The sequence below is a fragment of the Sarcophilus harrisii genome, chromosome 2 (genome assembly GCF_902635505.1).
Source record: "Sarcophilus harrisii chromosome 2, mSarHar1.11, whole genome shotgun sequence".
Classification (NCBI taxonomy): Eukaryota; Metazoa; Chordata; class Mammalia; order Dasyuromorphia; family Dasyuridae; genus Sarcophilus; species Sarcophilus harrisii.
In genome coordinates this window covers 381,371,658-381,387,878 of record NC_045427.1, presented here as the reverse complement: position 1 = coordinate 381,387,878, position 16,221 = coordinate 381,371,658, and the positions used below count along the sequence as shown (strand labels likewise).

The window sequence follows — 16,221 nt, the reverse complement described above, 5'->3', positions numbered from 1 at the left end:
TTCCCCTTAATAACGCCAGTTCTTAGTTTATTTTGCAATTGACCTGTTGCCTTCTTCTGTAGTCTGCTTAGAGATTTTAGAGGGACTTGGATCCATGTAAGTTTATAAATCTAAAAATTAGTGTCTGTAACAGAATTTAATAAAAACACTATATTAAAAACTATTTTTTAGCTTTTAAAAGCTATTGAACTGTAGGTTAGAATATGAACACTCCTTGATTTTATGGAATAAGACTTTTTTAAAAAATAGGTATGAATGTATAGGTTAAAAGAAGATTTCATTGGTATGGGGAACACATAATGCAAAGCTATTCTCCTTTGATTATCACAATTACCAAGGTCAAGTGAAATGACTTGATCAAGTTTGCTCAGAACATGTCAGAAGTTGGACTTGAACCCATTTAGATGACTTTAGAGACTTGCTCTTTGCTTTACCAAGCTCCCTTGGGAAAATATATTTAAAATTTTGAGAACTTAAAAGGGGAAATAGTTAGGATTTTAGGATTTCATTCTTTCCTCTCCTCTTAAAATCTGAAATTTAATAAATTACCACCCACTACCCTATTTCCTTTATAATTTGGGGTGACATTTTAGGTGTTTCCATGAATTCCTGTAACAGAAGTTTGGATTTATCATTGGATGGGGGCATAATTTTTTCTTGAAATCTACCACTTTCAGATCTAAGTATAAAAATCTTGCTTTTAAGTATACTGTTACTTAAACTAATGGAAGGTTTTAACCTTGTACAAAGTCATAATTAAATTATATATTTGTGGGTGTGACTTTTGCTTGCCCATGAGCATAGAAAAGATTTGTTATAAAATGTGCTTTTTATGCAGCACAGGAAGACAAGTTAGTATCATTATTAATTTTGAGCAACTTGGGGTTCTGCTTACTATTTTTTTAGATGAACTAGTCATATTTGCAACTAGATAAGCATCTTGGCTTGTCTCTTAGGATGCATGTGAATGGTCTACGTGATTTAAGAGTTCTAAACTAAATTAGAAAACTTGAGTAATTAGTAAATGTATTTTCAAAAATAGAGCTATAATTTTATATCAGGGAGGACAATGTAACAATCTGTTTTTAAGCATAAAGTCTAGAGTAGATTTTGATCTTAAATAAGAAACATTGATGAAAATGCCATTTGTTTCTCATTCTTGATCTTCAGTAATAAGTTTGGTTTAGGTTAGATGTAATTAGTTTATAATAGGGCCATAATTCTTTGAATTTCATGTAAATATATCAATATAGAATAATCCTGTAGAAGAAATAATCTTATCTGTAGGCCCTATAAATACCTGGGTTTTATGTCATTTCCACTAAAGTGGGAGTCCTCAATCATCCATCTCCAGTTTTTCACTTTTACCACCATAAAAATACCCACTATCAAGACCTAGCTATTCTATCCGTACTGTTTGATCTCAGGATCCCTTTGAAGGAGGAAATGAAAGTTTTTATGGGAAATTGGTGGGGCAGGGTTGGGTAAATAGGCAAGTCATCTATTCCCAAGTTACTTTAAGAGGAGCATCTGACTGAATAAGGAATAGAATAAAACTACAGTAAATGACTCCATTGTAATGCGTTGAAAAGTGATCACTGGCTGGTTCAGTCCTTTTATTTCTTTCTTGACGACAGAATCCTGAGTAGCACATTCACAATTCCAAATTGTCTAGCACATGGGGTTTTTAACTAGGTCCAAAGTAGTATTTGATGTATTTGCCACATAAAGTAAAATTCAGAAATCTTAAAAGTTAGGTTAAGGAAGCAGTGAAATAACTTGACTGAGGTCACCTGGGTCTTTTGATAGCACTGTTCTACCTAAACTTGTTGGATGAAGGGGAACTGGAGGCTGACTTGAGAAGTCACTTTGAAAATTGTGACTGGGCTAATCCCTCATCATTTCGATGTAATTGAAATATGTTCAATTTAACTGCCAAAAAGGACAAAGAAGAAATTTTTTATTGAAAAATTTAGAGCAACCAAGGCTGTTACTTAAAATAAGTTAGTTTGTGGCATTTTTATTGTGCTTGTTCTCTCAGAAAATATTAAGGTTTGTGTTTGTTTTTCCTTTGGGGGGAAAACTGGACTAACAACGTTTCTTTTTGTCTTTGGATCACTTCAGTGAATCCTTAGTTTGAGGGTTGATATTTTCTCAGAAATTTTTAGTTCCCTCCTTCCTCTGCAAATAATCCTAGGCTTGTGCTTTAAACATAATCAAGACTGTTATTGAATAGGTTTTAATGCCTTGTTTTGAAACATTTTGTTACTATATTGTATGTGATACATAACTTGTTAACAAGCTTTCCAGTTTTCCATTTATATTCAAACTTAACAGATTCTATAAAGTAAAATTTTTGAGTCACTGTTGGAGTTAAATGCCTAATAATATAGAGTGAAGGTGTTATCAAATATACATTTTTCATTCAATTGCAAGACAGATTTGCATTACCTACCTAGTCTAGATCTTCCTGGAGGTGACAAGAAATGGAAGCCTTTTTAAAAGGCTCATTCTGCATGAAAAGTATTTTTGGAGTAGTTTTAAGTTAAAAATCAGTTTTGCAGTGTGTGAAGACTGAGTTAACACCCTAGATACCTTAGAATCAGCTGGAGTCAGGATAAGCAAAAGTCCTTGGTCTTTAGGGGTAGAAGTGAACGGAATGGACACAGGATCTCCGCGACCTTCCTTTTCTACCTCCACTGCCCAAGTGACAATGACTTGTCTTACTCTACCCCCTAGTCCTTCCCACATTTCTCTGTATACACCAAAAGTCAGCACAAAATAGTGGGAAGGGCCATTTTCAAAGCATATGTTAATAGAGTATTGTCCAATTGGCAGTTAGTCTTAAGTGCTTTATTGTCCGACCTCAGTGCATCAACTCAAGAGTTTCAGTCCTTTACAGTAGTGTGCTGACATACTTATAATGTGAGCTATGGCCATTTTGTAAATGGTTGCTGTCAGAAAAAATTAACCCTGTGACCTGTCTGGTGATAACCATCTTTTAAAGTATATTTAGACTGGTCTTTGGATGACTAACATAATTAGATAGACCCATACAGGTTTTGACCTGCAATCCACTGAGGCACAGAATGCCTCAAAAAAGACTCGGATAGGAATAAATGCGTAGAATTTTAAAATGGGTCATCAGGTGTAGTGTTAATACCACTATGTAATTTTTGTTACAATTGGAGGCTTGTTTCCCCCTGCCCCTGGAAGTAAATGCAAATCAATATTTTCAACATTTAGAAACCTAAAAGGGATACATCGTATTATTCCCAGAAATAGGTTGAAGTTTATTGTGATTTCATGTGTGCATAGAGTGTAATTCATTAAAAGCTCTATGGAAGATAATGTGGAAAATGGCAATGAGAATTCATTTTAGAGAAGAATTATTTAAAGGTAGCAAATTCAGTATTAAAATAAAGACTTAAGGAATTCAGAGAAAACAGCTTGCCAAGTTGGAATATTCATAACTGATATCAAAGGAATTCCTTAAATTGTTTTGTAAAGCTTTGTTTTTATGAGTTTTAACAGTACCACACTCATATTTTCCCGGAAATGATGTTACATATATGCCTTGTTCATTTGCTTCCCTTGTATTTGTCATTATGACATCATTTGGAGTTTTCATAAAGATAATTGGGAGTGGTTTGCCATTTCCTTCTCCAGCTCATTTTTTTTTTTTTTACATACGAAGAAACTGAAGTAAATAGTTAAATGTTTTCCCCAGGGTCTCATGGTTAAGTGAAAGATGAATCCCAATCCAGGTCAGACAAAATCCATTGTGTACTTAGCTGTGCTTTGGGTTTTATAAAAAGTTCAATATAGCTAGCCCTTAGCCCATGTGGGAAAGGGTCTCAAAGTTTTAGTTCACTTCAAGCTTGATTTAGCATTAGCTAATTTATACTTACCTTTCCACAGAGGTGTAGAATAAGAGCTTGGCCATCCATTTATCCATCTCTTCACTCAAGCCTTTTCACCTCATGGCCATACTCAGTACAGCTCATAGCTCAAAGTGTTTTCCTCAGACAGTAAACAATGCAGAGCTGAAACTTGGCCTTATTTTGATTGACTTCATCAGTTCTCTCTACTGCCTTTAAGTAAACCAAAAAAGGCAACGAGTTCTTGGGCTGTGTTCCCAGAAGCAGTGTTAGGGGCAAGGGACAGGATAGGAGTCTGCATTGTTGAAGCTCCATGGAGACTAGGGATTGTGTTCAGTTCTAAGCAATGACTTGTTAAAGGATATTAAAGTGTTTACTTTTAAGTTAAAATGGTTTTTTGGTTTTTTTTGAAAACAGTAAGTGGAATCATCTTTAAATTTTTGACAGGTTTTCCTGTTGAATTCTATTAGAGGACAAAAAGTGACAACCTGGGTATGGTGCCCTGGAAGCCATTTAATCCTTTTGTTTGCCTTGGCTTCCCTCTTCTGCAAAGGTATCCCCCAAATACTACATGATGTATCGAATGCTGTATGTAATGTATTTTGCTAACCTGAAAGCACTATTTAAGTGTTAACTGCTTTTTTTTTTTTTTTCCTTTTTAAAGGCAGTTTTTGCTTGGCCCCAGAAAGCAAAATAGAGAACAGTGAATATTAAAAAGAGTACTGGATTTGACTTCACATCTGATACTGACTTATAGCCTGTGAGAACTTGCACTAGTCTTGTAATTTCTCAGAATCTCAAGGTCATTTATAAAATGAGGTGTCAGGCAAAGATATTTAAGGTCCTTTCTTGTCTTTAAATCGTTAATCTTTTGATTCTGGGTTACAAAGAGGCCAGTCAACCCCATTTGAAGAAATTAAATTAAAACTAGAGCTCCAAAGTAGAACGAGAACCTAAGAAGGTACCTTGGGAATATTGTTCTGCTTGGACAACTGGCCTCTAAAATTCCTTTAAATTTGGAGGTTCTAGGAAATACATACTATACATACTACTCATTTACTATGTGCCAGATATTGCTAAATACTTTGTAATATTTGAGCCTCACAAAAATCTTGGAAGGTAGAAGTTAAACCCATTTTATAATTGAAACAGGCAGACAGCTGAAAGTGACTTGTAGTGAATGCTTAAGGCTAGATGTGAACTTTGGTCTTGATTCCATGCTCACCACTATTAAAAAGTTTTAGTATTAAAAAAAAAATTCCTGTATTAATGGATAATTCAGCTCACTTAAAATAAACACACTTGTATTGATGTCAGTGCATATATGTGTACATAGATAGCTATGTGTATACTCATCTTTGGCAAAAGATATTTGTCTTAAGCATTTTTAAATGTTGTTTGATAGCTTATGTTTCCTCTTTGAAAATATAATTTAATCATTTATCTACTGGGGAATGATTGGAGCCTGAATTTAAAACCCTGTTGATATATAATTCAAGTTTTGGGTTTTTTTCCAAGAAAATTTCGATTTTTCCCATACTTGTTCCTGGGAGAAAAGTGAAAATCAGTCATGATTTAAGTGTTCAGTAAGTTCATTGAAATCATGGAATGTCAACTAGAAGGGAATTTAAAATAAAATAAAAATTGTAAAATGGGAGAAATCAAAGACCATGATAGAAAAAGTACCAGGAGTGATTCCTTCTATCAATGATCTGGTTCTGCTCACTATGTTTTTTCTATGTTTTCTATGTTTGTTTTTCTGAAATTATTCCTGTTAGTCTTTTTTTTTACCAAGTACAATAGTACTCCATCATAATTAGTATGCCCCAACTTGTTCAATCATTCCCCAATTGATGGGCATTAATTTTGATTTCAATTTCCAATTCTTTATTTTCATGAGAAGTTGCTTATAAATATTACATATAGGTCTTTTCCTATTTTTTTTGACTTTGGAGTAAAAACCTATTAATGGTATTGTTGTTGTAGCCTCCCACCCCCATTTTTACCTCCATGGCAAGTTTTGCTTTGTGTGCCTCTTTTTATATGAAAAAAAGATTTCCCATTTTACCATTCCTTTTAACTTTCTCCTTGTGCATCCCTCTTTTCTCCTTCATTTTTTGATATTATCTCAACATAATCAATTCACACCCTTACCTTCTATGTAGATTAACTACCCTAATAACAACATTCTTCGTAATTACATGTATTAGTTTTCCTATGTAGGAATACAAATAGTTTAACTTATTAAATCTGTTGATTTCTCTTTTGTGTTTGCCTTTTAATGTTTGGGTCTTGTATGTAAAAGTCAGATTTTTTTATTCAGCTCTGGTTTTCATTGAGAATGCTTTTGAACATCCTCTTATTTCAATAATTGTCTTCTATTTCATTAATTGTTCATTTTTTATTATACTTAATTTTGTCGGGTAGGTAATTTTTGGTTGGCTCCTTTGCCTTCTGGAATATATTCCAAGCCATTTGCTTCTTTTAAGTGAAAGCTGCTAAATTTTGCATGATTCATGATTTCTTATAGCCACTTGGCAATATTTTCTTCTTGGCCTGGGAGCTTTAAAATTTGACTAAAATATTCCTAGTAGTTTTCATTTTGGGATCTTTTTTCAGGAATTGATTGGTGTATTCTTTCAATTTCTATTTGACCCTCATGGGATCTTTTTTCAGGAATTGATTGGTGTATTCTTTCAGTTTCTATTTGACCCCCACTTGCAATATTTTCTTCTTGACCCAGGAGCTTTGAAATTTGACTACAATATTCCTAGTAGTTTTCAATTTGGGATCTTTTTTTCAGGAGTTGATGGGTGGATTCTTTAAATTTCTATTTGATCCTCAAGATATTGAGAAAATTGAAGCAATTTTCCTTGATAATTTCTTGAAATATGTAGTCTGGGCTTTTTAAAAAAAAATAACTTACAGATGATCCAAAAAATTCTTAAATTATCTCTTCTTGACCCTCACCCCTCCCCCCCCCCCAATCATTTTTCTGATGAGATATTTTACATTTTCTCTTTTTCATTCTTCTGACTTTTTTGGAATTTGGCTATAATATTCCTGGGAGTTTTGATTTTGGGATCTCTTTCCAGAAGTGATTGGTGGAGTCTTTCAATTTCTATTTAACTCTGGTTCTATAATATTGGGACATTTTTCTTTGATTTCTTGAAAGATGATGTTCAGGATATTTTGTTTGGTTGATCATAACTTTCAGGTAAACCAATAATTTTTAAATTTTCTCTCCTGGGTCTATTTTCCAGGTTCTATTGAGATAGTTCACATTTTAAAAAAAAAAAATTTTTTTTAATGCTCTTGCTTTATGTATATTGTTTTCTCGTTAAGTTATTAGCTTCCATTTGCAAATTCTAATTTTGAAGGAATTACTTCCCTCAGCTTTTATATTTCTTCCCATTTGGCCAATTTGCTTTTTAAGGCATTCTTTTGATTAGCTTTTTGTATTTCCTTTTGTACCACTCATTTCTAATTTCAGAGGTCCCTGGATTGGTTCCTGCTTTATTGTCAGGGCTAGGGTTACGATGGCATGGCCGGCACTGGGATTGCATGCTGAGCTCCCATACTGGTTCCACAGATCTTTTCTATTGACCTTCTGAGTTATCTTTCCATTCTTTTGATTTATTTTTTATGGAGTTCTTTTCTTCAATAAATTTTTGTGCCTCTTTTACCAAGCTGTTAATTCTCTTTTCAAAATTTTCTCATCTTATTTCTTTTCCCATTTTTACCCTCTGCCACTCATCTTAAAAAAAACAAAAAATCTTCCAGGAATTCTTGATGGGCTTATGTAGGATGGCATTTTTCTTTGATGGTTTGATTATAACTATAACTATTTTTACATTGTTTTCTTTTAGTTTGTGTCTGGATCTTTTCTGCCACCATTATAGCTTTTTGTGGTCAAGTTATTTGCTCATTTCTCCAATCTATTTCTTGACTTTGAACTTTATTTTAAAGTTTGGCTTTGTTCACCTGGAGGTAGGGAGCAACTGTCCTAAGAGTCAGGCTTTTTTAAGCTGCTGTCTTCTGAGTTAGTTCTGGGGTCTGCAAGTTTTCAGTGCTTTCAAGGTTGTGTGATCCAAGGAGAGGTATATAGTCTCTATTCTTCTGGTCTATGCTTTTGCCCCTGCTCCTCTGCAGCCATTGGCACTTGCATCCCTCTTGGCCCTGGAACTGTGACCAGATACTCTGCTCCCTAGTGACTGAATAAAGCTGTATTGGAGAGTATAGAGATTCTGTAGTTAGGAGACTAGGACTATAGAGCAAAAGAGACGTCATGATGGCCTGAACTCAGGATAGTTATGGTATGAGTTGAATGAGCTCAAAAGAGGAAGAAGCTTAAAAAGAGTTTTGGCAAAATATAGTAGCAAGTAATTTGTGAAAGATGGTCAGGGAAAATTAAAAATCAAAAGTGACTTCTTTGTTGTGAACCTGGATCTTGAAATGAATGAAACTTTAAACCAACCAGTACCCCTCTCTGCCCTATAACTGCAATCCAGCATTGTATGGGTAATAGAGTTACCAGTCAGTTTCAGCTCTATCCAGTGCCAACAAAGGATCCCCATCATCTCCAGACTTGTCCAACCCTGTTATCTTTTTCTGGGCTGAGAACTCAAAGCTACTGCAGCTGATACCGCTGCTGCCACCACCACCATCACCACTGTTGCAGCTTCTTCCAAGACTCATTGTTGGTGCTGTTATGGATGTGTTCTGTGGGCTGGCCGCCACCTCAATGTCACAGACTTCTGCTGACCTATGTTGTTTTGGGCTTAAAAAAACCTCACCCTGATCTTATCTTTGGTCTGCTGCTCCAAAACTCATCTTGAGGCATTATTTTAAGAATGTTTTGGAGGAAGACTTTGCCTGTGTTGGTAAGTCTAAGCCACCATGGTGGCTTTGCTAGACTAAACTTAATTTCAGGCCCCTTCAGGTTGAATATTCTACATCTAGTCATGGCACAGGCCAAGAAACAGTTGTACCTTTATCGGGTGAGCCCTTTATGTTAATTGTTAAAAGCCAATCTTTGTGTCCATTAGGGCACCTAGAATTGTCAGAAATGTTTGGCTGTCTGTGGGAGTCAGAAAGGCAATGGCTCTAAATCAGTTTTATTTTCACTAAGCTACTAATCTGATTGGGTCTTGAGCCCTTAGAGCTAGAAGGAATTTAGACTTAGAATGTCACAGCTGGAAGGTTCTTGGGGAAAAGAGGACATAGGATGTCATAGCTGGAAGGGTCCTCCTGAGAAGTTATCAATGCTGACTTCTCCATTTCATTGAGAAGGGAAAGAGTTCCAAAGAAAGAAAATGAGTTGTGAACAAACATTAACTGCTTACTATGTATGAGACACTATTAAGCACTAGAGAGACAAAGGCGGTAAGAGTCCCTGCTCTCAAGGACCTCACAATCTAATAAGACGGTGTATGAATTATGTGCAAGCAAATTACATAGAAGATAAATCTGAGATAATCCCAGTAAATACATAAGGAGAACTAAGGGAAAGCTTTTTGCATGTAGTGCTACGTTAGCTGAGACATGAAGGAAATCAGGAAGCCAAGTGGTACAGATGAGGAGGGAAAAAATTCTAGATGTGGGGAAAAAGTGAAGATGTATGCAGTTGAGAATAAATTGCTTAAAGTTAAACAGAACTGGAGCCTGGGTCACTCAATCCTCCATCCTCGTACTCTGCTCTGTACTAGAGCTTCTTAAACATTCTCTGCTATCTGCTATCCCTTTTCACCCAAGAAATGTTTACATGAGTCCAGGTATATAGGTATAAATCAAACATTTACTAATGAGAAGTCATAATTTCATGACCCGTACATTTATAAGATCCCATATGTATTGGAGTACAAACCACAGTTAAAAGAAGCCAGGCTCCATACTATGCTGCCCCACATCTAAATAGCTAGACTCCCCATTTTTATACCTTTCATTCTAAACTTTGCCACCCATGGAGTGCCTGGGATATACTGTGCTCTATCAGAAAGCTGCCTGTTATTGCCCACTCTGCATCAGGCAGAATGTTCAGCAGATGAACATCATCCAAATAGCCCCTTGTTGCTAGGAAATGTCAACACAGTAAGAAATATCTGCCATGGGGCTTGCATTGTGACATTGATATAAGAAGCCAACAGTTATTTGACCTTTGCAAGATGAGTGCTGATCTATGTGGGAGGCTGGGAGGAGAGGAGGAAGAGGAGGAAAACAGCTCGAGCTTGAAAGATATACTCATCTTGTGCAAAAACAATCTTTAAAATCCAGTGATCCCTTACTGAAGAAAGCCTCAGGTAACAAGCCTTGGTAGCATAGAGAAGAGATAGCTATCTCCTTAGTATCAGAAAGGGCCTAGCTAAAGAAACCTAGAGACAAGTACAGAGATGTTTAAGAAACCTCAACATTCCAAGTGCAAGGTCCAAAGCTTGGCCCTCTGCATCTAGCTGAAAGGAAGCTTCATTTCTGGGGCTTAAATAAACCCTAGAAAGAATACTATTCTGGGTGTTGGTCTTTGTAACTTCCTGAAGATATCAATTCTTCCCTCTGAGTGAATCCAGAATATTTGTCTTCTTTAATCTCTATTCCTTGATAAGATATCAAGTCTTCTGACCACCTTGATGTCTACCCACTTACCTCAAGAGTGCCAGTTAAATATGTCAATGGATTAGAGATCAGAGTTTCATATAGAATCTTTTATGTTCAGCTATGTGAATAGAAATGCTTTTTTTTTTTTTTTTCTTTTAATTTGAGATTGTGTCCAGAATAAGTTTATGGCTGTGTGTACTCTTTTCCTCCCATTTTTGATAATTCAATGATTAGCAACTGGTGCTTTTTAGCTGTTTGAATGGAGAGGGGCAATAGCATAACTAGTCTCTCCCCGGCTTCTCTGATGACAGGACAGCAATAATCCCCAGTTGCTCACGGGATTGAAGTAGCAGTACAGTGAATCATGAGGTGAAAAGTATGCTTCTGTTTACCATGTGGGAGTCAGATTCCTCACCTTCTTGTTTAGAAGCAAAGTTTTCAATGTGCTTGGTCAGGGTTTCTAAAGAAAAGGACCTTTTAACCAGAAGTGTCCTGAGATTGGATCAGAACTAGGGTTTAACTGAGTCCAAGACCACTATTTTATCCATCTAGCTGCCTATTAATTGTCCTTCAATGTCCATTGTTCAATGGATTTTTTTTAACCTCTTCATCACTTGCAGTAGCTTTTACCACTTAAGCTTCAATTCTTTTCCTTATTTTTTTTTCAAAATTAGCAAAATTTTCTTCAATTAACAAAAATCTAATTTTTGTCCCCTGCTACCTCTCCCCAACATTGGAAAAAGAGAAAGAACAACAAAACAAGTATGGATAGTCAAGCAAAATAAATGTCCATATTGACCATATCCAAAAAATATCTGTTGGGAGGTAGGTGGCTTTTTCATCTGCAATTATTTTCTTAGTGGTCTTTCTGCCTATGCTGATAATGAGCCCCGCATGACCCATGATAATCATGTTTTTGATTGCCTCGGGACACATAATAAAATCAAGTCTACTTATTTCATTTGTTTCTCTAAGGAGTGACTGAGTCATCCTTCCATTTAGACACAATTTCTCTCTGTCTTTGAATTACATTTATAGCAAAAAGGTGGAGAATGATAGAATTTAGCTCTCCAAGTATGTCTACTTGTTGGTACAAAGATTTCACATATAATGATGCAATGGAGCTAGGTTAATGTTTATAAATTGTTTTTAAAATGTTGATTCTTATTCCCCTTTGCCCCATCCTTCTGCCACTGTCAGGGCAAAAGTAGAAGGGAGCTAACAGTGGGCTGAGGAATGGTTTGTGTTTTTCTTTGTTTAATAGGTTGCTATGGCTAAAGAATTCATCCCAAAGTGATGAGCCTCTCAGGACTTAGCTAGGTTTTGTGCTCCAAAAACAGATCTAGTCTGTTGCCAGCACTGCACTCAAAGCCTCTCAAGCATAGGAGAATATGCCAGAGCTTGTCTTAGGCTGGTATTGCTTTAGAACCCTGGGTAACCTCTATAACAGGATCAAACCTTGGAATAGGACTTTGAAGATATTTAGAAGTTCCTGTGCTACAACAGGCCCTTTGTGTAGATGAAAAGAACAGCATGGCAGATCACCTGCGGAATAACTAAATAAGTCATGGTATGTGAATATAATGGAATTACTCTGGTGTAATAAAAAATAGATTATGATTAATACAGAAAAGCATACAAAGACTTAGATGAACTGATACAAAGTGAATTAAGTGGAACCAGGAAAATGATATGTACAATGAAGACAATGAAAATGGAAAATACAACACAATTAAAACTGGAATGGACTGAAATTATAATGACCAAGATGGGGTCCAAAGGGGAGAGAACGGGCCTTCTTCACTTTCATTGGTGAAGTTAGGGACTGTGCGTGTCTAACATTGCATATAATTCCAGCCTTTTTGATGTATTTATAAGTTTTGTTGAACTTTTTTTTTTCTTCTTCCTTCATAACATAATTCCTAAAAGTAATGAAATCCAGAAGTGGTTTTTCCTTTAAAATGATCTGCATTGGTGGAGGGAATTTCTATCCTGGTGTTCCCCATGTCAGTGAAATCATAAATCTGGTTAAAACAAATCTAAACAAACTAAACTTTTGCTGCATGGTGGCTTCAAAACAAAGGTAGAATGGTAAGGACAGTAAGAAATATTTGAAAAATATGATTCAGGACTAAAATGACTTCCAGATTCTTTAGAAGCTTCATGTCTACGTGTCATGATTATTTTCTTTGAGAAAGTATCAGGTGGAACTGGATAGTAAAAACTATAGCAAGTTAAAACAATTGCTTGCTTACAAATAGGAAATGATTCATTACTAATGGCAAAATCATTTTTGAACCATTTGTCTATGTACTATGGACTTTTTAGACCAAAGAATATAATAATCAGAGAGCTGAAAGAAAATGAAAAAGAAATGGCATGAAATGAAAACAGTTAGCAACTTAACCTATTTAAACAAGCTATTGATTATTTTTTTTAAATAGAAAATGGATAGGAAAAAAACCATAGGCACTGATTTTTAGCAATTTTTATATATATGTTTAATCTAAATCAGTTGCCGTAACAAGGGAGTCAAGAGTCTTAAAACTCACTCAGACAATTCTTGACTTCTTTGCCAAGAACAGAGATATAGAAATCAGTGGAAAGACTACGATATAATTTTGTTCATATGATTGATTACTTGGAAAATATATTGGAAGATTATGAGCAGTTTTTATGAAGCAAAACTTGCTTCATAAAACATTGTACGGGAGGAAATTTTTTTTAAAGAAAATTTGATACAAAACCTAAGCAAACAAAATCGTCCATCCCGGTATTTAGAAAAGGGTACTTGGGATTGAACTAGCAAACAAATGGAAGATGGGGAATGATCTGCACTTTTTTTATTTTTTATTTTTCTACTTAATAGTATTTTATTTTTTCCAATTGCATATAAAGATAGTTTTCAACATTCATTTTTGTTAAGATTTGAATTCCATTGTTTTTCTCCTTCCCTCCATTTCCTTCTGCCCCCAAGACAGCAAGCAATCTGATATAGGTTTTATACACACACACACACACACACACACACACACACACACGAAATAGGATATAGTTACAATAATTTTAAACACATTTACATATCAGTCATGTTGTGAAAGAAAAATCATACAAAAATGGAAAAACTATAAGAAAGAAAAAACAATAAAATAGGTAAAAATAGTATGCTTCAAGCTGCAGTCAATTTCCATAGTTCATTCTCTACATGTGGGGAGCATATTCCATCTCATGTCTATTGAAATTGTCTTGGATCACTGTATTGTTGAAAAGAGGTAAACCTATCATAGTTATTGGCACAGAATCTTGCTGTTACTGTGTACAGTGTTCTCCTGATTCTGTTCGCTTCACTCAACATCAGTTCACATAAGTCTTTCCAGGCTTTTCTAAAATCAGCCTGTTATTTCTTACAGAACAATATTCATATACCACAACTTATTCAGCCATTTCCTAATTGATGGGCATCCCCTCAATTTCCAATTCCTTGCCACTACAAAAACAGTTGATACAAACATTTTTGCACATATAAGTCCTTAACCCTCTTATGATTTCTTTGAGATATAGAAGTAATAGTGGGTAGTGCTGGATCAAAGGGTATGCACAGTTCAATAGCTCTTTGGGCATTTCCAAATTGCTTTCCACAATAGCTATATCCGTTTACAACTCTACAGATAATAATTATCAGTGCTCCCATTTTCTTATATCCCCTCCAATATTTATCATCTTTTCCTGTCATCTTAATCTGATAGGTATGAAGTGTACCTCAGAGTTTTAATTTGCATTTCTCTAATAGGGATGTAGAGCAATTTTTTCATGTGACTATAGATTTAATTTCTTCATCTGGATATTGTCTGTTGCTAAAATCGACATTTCTGGTATTATATTGAAAAATAGTGAGTGTCCTTGTTTCACCCTTGATCTTACTGGGAAGACTTCTAATTTATCCCCATCATATGCAATACTTGCTGGTGGTTTTAGGTAGATGCTGCTTATCATTTCAAGGAAAACTTCATTTATTACTATGTTCTCTAATGTTTATTGTTGTTGTAAATAGGAATAAATGCTGTTTTTTGTCAAGGACTTTTTCTGCATCTTTTGAGATAATATGATTTTTGTTGGTTTTGTTATAAATATGGTCAATTATGCTGCTAGTTTTCCTAAGTTTGAACTAGCCCTACATTCCTGTTGTAAATCCCACCTGATCACAGTATATTATATTGGTGATAAATTACTGTAATCTCTTTGCTAGTATTTTATCCAAAATTAATCTAAAATTATCTAAAATATAAATATTCATTAAGAAAATTGGTCTATAATTTTCTTTCTTGTTTTGACTTTTCCTGGTTTAGATATCAGCCACATATTTGTGTCTTTAAAAGAATTAGATAGGATTCCTTTTTCACATTTTTTCCCAAATAATTTATCTAACATTGGAATGAAACGTTCTTTAAATATTTGGTAGAATTCACTTGTGAATTTATCTGGCCCAGAGATTTTTTTCTTAGAGACGTCAATGATGGCTTATTCAGTTTCTTTGTCTAAGATGGAGTTAACTAAGTATGTTTTCCTCCTCTTCTGTTAATCTGGGCAATTTATATTTTTGTAAATATCCATTCGTTTTACTTAAATTGCCAGATTTATTGATAGTTGGGCAAAATAACTCCTATTGTTTTAATTTCTTCTTCATTAATGGTGAATTCACCCTTTTAATTTTTGATACTGGTAATTTGGTTTTCTTTTTTAAAATAATCAAATTAGCCAATGGCTTATTTAGTTTATTGATTTTTTCATAAAACCAGCTCTTGGTTTTATGTATTAGCTCAATAGTTTTCTTACTTTCAATTTTATATCTCTTTTAATTTTCTGGATTTCTAATTTAGTATTTAATTGAAGATTTTTAATTTGTTCTTTTCCTAGCTTTTTTTTAATTGCATGCCCCTTTCATTGATCTCATCTTTATCTGTTTTATTCATGTAAGTATTTAAAATATAAATTTCCCCTAAGAACTACTTTGGCAGGATTCCATAACTTTTAGTTTGTTGTATCATTATTATCATTCTCTGGATGAAATTATTTATTGTGTCTATGATTTGTTGTTAGGATTAGATTATGTAATTAGATTATGTAGATTATGTAATTTTTAGTCTATCTTTCCATGGCCCTTTATTGTATAATGATCGGAAAGGGATTCATTTCCTATTTCTGCCTTTCTGCATTTGATTGTGAGAGTTTTATGCCCTAATACAGTCAGTTTTTGTGTGGGTGTCATGTACTGTTAAGAAAAAGATGTATTCCTTTCTATCTGCATTTAATTTTCTCCATAGGTCTATGATATCTAAATTTCCTAAAATTCTATTCATGTCCTTAACTTCTTTTTGGTTTATTTTGTGATTAGATTTATTTAATTGAGATCCCCCACTAGTATAGTTATCTATTTCTTCCTGTAATTGACTAACTTTTCTTCCAAGAATTTGGTTGCTATACTGTAGAAAGCTGGAACTCTGGAGAAGTAGACTTGAAACAAGGTGTTAACTCAGTGGAATCAATGAGATAAAAGTTCTCTAGGGTTACCTGTGGCTCCCCTTTCTTTTGTTTTTGGAGGAGTGTCTTAATGTCTCTGTTTCTTCTCTCTACTATGGCCTGTCCTTCAGGATTAAAGGGTATGCCAGTGTGTGTAAAATCTTATACTATGCACAAAAGTGTGCAAAATGTTTAGAAGTATATGTGGGTCCATTATCTGTTTTTATTGCTT

General features: G+C 34.6%; 1 long non-coding RNA gene across 1 annotated transcript in view; it reads left to right on the top strand.

Moving 5' to 3' along the window:
• Positions 1-7,622: 7,622 nt before the first annotated feature.
• The window catches only part of LOC100933963, a 34,107-nt gene continuing 25,508 nt past the window's right edge, over positions 7,623-16,221 (top strand). Inside the window, exon 1 of the long non-coding RNA XR_147300.4 lies at positions 7,623-10,180. This is a non-coding gene — a long non-coding RNA (uncharacterized LOC100933963). The remainder of the gene's footprint in view (positions 10,181-16,221) is intronic.